Raw genomic sequence first — 3995 nt, forward strand, 5'->3', positions numbered from 1 at the left:
TTAAATGCAAATGCTGTAGTGTTGTAATTCATAGGACTATAGCACATAGCGAAAATGATTTGAGAGACCAAATTAAATTAATTTATGGCAGAAACACTGCAATTGATTTTACATGTGTCAATGGAGAATTGCATTTACAGCCTGCAGCTACCAGGGTCCAGCCCTAAAACGTGGATCTTCTGCTACATCCAATATCAAGTAAGAATCATTTATTAAACACAATTCTTTTGTATTTCTTAATATAGTAAAGTATCTCACTTTAAATAGACAAGAAATTATATTTACAAATACTTCTTTTTCAAAAAAAATTTTAAAATGCTTTTAAACTTAAGTGTTTTCTATTTAATGTGATGAGCAAAATTTATGTTATGAGATATAAAAAAATTGAACTTTTATATATAGATATGATAGTTATTTTTTATAAGTAAATTTCAACTAATGTATTTAAACAAAAATTATGTTTTTGCTAACCTGAATAAACAAATTTTCAAATTATTTATTTATTTTATTTAAAGTATTATCTATCAATTGTAATATTTGTATATAAAAAAAACAAAATTTAATAGTTATTTTTTCTGTCACAAATATCCTTAGTCCAAATGCACAACTCTAATATTTGATTTTTTCTAAAATGTACATAAATATGTCAATTATTTTTTTATCTATCCTATTTTCTTACATTACATTCACAATAAGTAACACAATAATCTTAATTAATCTTATTAAAATAAATTTTGATTGTCTCTAATATCATAATATTAAATAAATTTATATATAAATTCCACTTATAAAATGATATTCGCATCTTTTTATATATTTTTATTTAGTCATATTCATAAACTATCCTCCAATAAATTAAAGCACATTAATTAAGCTATAGGAGATAACTAGAATATGTTGTCCACCATTTCAAATTTTAATTCAATATAACTTTAGAAAAAAATATATAAAAATTGTTAGCAAAAGCAACTATATATGAAGTAACTAAATTAACGAAATCCTTTGATTGTAGTAAAATAACTTAAAAACTATGATTACTCAAGACAGAAGTTAACTAATAAAAAAATGTAATTTTTTTTAAATACATATTTTACTACATGTTATAAGCAGATAGAACTTACTCTTATAATATCTTCAAATAAAATAAAAAAACTGAGTAGTAGAAATGTGTATCTCTAGCTGAGTAAATATTAGGTTTAGATGAGCTGGTTTTGAGACATGTAACAGTGTGTCCTTTATTTTCCTTTAAGAGATTGAATTTGATTCTTTCTGTGTCCAAAATCTTGCAGACAATCTTTCTGTATCTATACATGCACCAAAACTTAGACGTTACATTTACTACATTTACTCCAAATAAAGCTGCAAATTCATTTTTATCACTGCATCACTCTTCAATGCTCTCTGCTGCCACATTAGGATCATCTTCCTCCTTACCTATACTCACACTCAACACTACATTTTTCTTAATTAGTAATAATTATATATCAAAACTCAGTTACCTTTTATATATAATCGATTATGATTGACACTGATAATTCTATTAGGGTTTCGTTATACTTTTTTTGAAGTGTGTTCTTCTTATCTTTATCAAAATTTGGTCAAAACATTGTTGGAGCTACATACTATGAAAAAGAAAGGAAATCAGATAAGGAATGTTGTTTTTCTACGTTCATTTCACCTTTTTGCTATGTTCTAGGCCTTGAATGTTCTGTAAATATTAGTTAACTTTATGCAACTAAAGTACAACACACAGGAGTGGTCCTAACCCTTTTGCAATTAATTAGGATATCGAGAGAGAGCCTTGTTACTTTCTTTTGTAGTTTCTTTTAGTTTTTTGCTATGAAGAGTAGGTGTTTGTATTTGTTTGCATTCGTTGTTACATCTACTATTGTCTACTTCTCAGAAAATATTAGTTTTACAGGGTATTTTATAATTTTTATTAAATATTAAATTCATTTTCATTTTTCATTTTTTTAAATGTTATAAATGTGTATGTATTTTATTAGCAAGTAATAAGTTTTTTAAAAATTTTGATGATGGAGATAAATTTGATGCATAAATAATATAATTTAAAAAATACAACAAATTAATTGAGTTAATTACGTTGATTGGTTTATCTGGTTAGGTTAGAAATATCTTAATGATGTGAACGATTGTTACTTATTTAAAAAGTAATAATTGTTGTGTATTTTGGTTTCACGAGATCAATAATATTGCAATATAATGAACTTAACTAATTAGATATAAAAATACACCTAAAGTCACATTGCTTAAATGATTTTCGTTAGAATTTTTAACTTAAACAATATTTGCATTTTAAGGAAGAAATGTTTCATTTAAAAAAAAATACCAAAGAAAAAAAGATTTATCTCACTCTCATTTTTATTTGCGTGTCACATTTCTCATTCAAACGAAAATATAAGATGAGGAAAGGATAGTATTGCTACAAGTTAAAAACATCGAAAACTTATCCAAATTCTTGATTAATTTTACACACACCTTTCTCTATCCCTTTCCAAATATCTAATAAGAAATCATTTTGCTTTTTAAAGTAAAAATGTTATTTTATTGGCGTTGAATGAAAAATTGGGTATTTTGTGTATGATCAGACAAATCTTTATACCAATTTTAGCATCTTAAGAAGGTCTAAAACAAAAAGTGAATGCTTTGACACTGTATAAACAATGTAGCGATCAAGTTAGTATAATAAAATGCAGAAAGTTAGACATTAAGAAACAATAAAAGGAGAATTTGCAAGAAGCATATACGGAACATAGTTTGTGCTTCTTATTCTCTTGTGTCTCTTATGCACATACATACATACACACATGAATGAATGTGAAGTATAAAGGCAAAAAACATTTTTGTTTTATTGTTTGTAACTACCTATGTTCCCTCTGTCTCTGCCTCACTATGAGATTTCAATTTTGCAAGATACAATTAGATCTCTTCTGTTCTTTGTTGCAGCATCTGATGTTGGAAGGAGGGAGAGGGCCCTATTACATTATACTATCTGCTTTCTCATTTTTCAACTGCTTCCAAACCAACACCCTCTATACAATCTCATGCTTTTCCCTATTTTTCGATTATTTTTAAATTTTTATTTGATAGTCACGTCATTTAAAAATCGAAATATTGAAATGTTAAAATAATTATTTCTTCTGCAATTCTCTTTTAAAATATCAATGATAAAATTTTAAATTTCAAAAGGCGCAATATAAAAAAGAGAACGTGTTTGTTTTTGGTGGAGCCAAGACATCGCTTTCTCTACAAGAAACCTCGCTTTCATATCTTGTTCTGCACCCACTTGTGCAACCACATACAAAAAGCAGTGTCCCCAAGTGCCAACTACTGTCATTTCAAACCCTCACACCTGGTTTCCCTTCACCACTTCCAAACTTAACTTCATCTCTATTTCAAGCTTTAGATCATGTGCAACCACCATTCTTATACACACTTCTCTGTCTCCTAACTATAATTGCCCATACCAAAAAAGCAACTGTTCTTCTTTACAGACATTTCATCACCATTTGTTAAAAAAAAACTTCAACGGTGCACTGTAGAAATTACTAGCATGGTTACTCATTTTCATCATTTGTACGTCACCTACCCTTAATGCATTTTCCTTAATTGTATCAAAGTAACCTCAGATTTTTTTTAAGGTTAAATTAGTTTGAGTTGTGATTCTTTGAAAAAATTGATTTACAACTACTACAGAAATGTAAGTATGGGAACATCAAGTATTTATATCTAAAGCTGCTGTGACACTTTGTTAGTGTAGAAGTTGATTTTAAATTATATTTGGATGTTGAAATGTTACTTTCTTCTGGTTAATTGGAAGCAGGAGTACGTGCAGAATGTGATCCTTCGAAAACTGGAATATTTCGAAATCTTTCTAAGGATTTGTGATCTGGTGCCCCCAAACCAAATAATTGCTTCAACATATGAAATAAATGTCATCTCTTAACTGATGTTGCAACACTGAATTTTAATGT

The sequence above is a fragment of the Vigna unguiculata genome, chromosome 2, assembly GCF_037176805.1.
Source record: "Vigna unguiculata cultivar grain cowpea cultivar isolate G323 ecotype 2 chromosome 2, ASM3717680v1, whole genome shotgun sequence".
In the NCBI taxonomy this organism is placed as follows: Eukaryota; Viridiplantae; Streptophyta; class Magnoliopsida; order Fabales; family Fabaceae; genus Vigna; species Vigna unguiculata.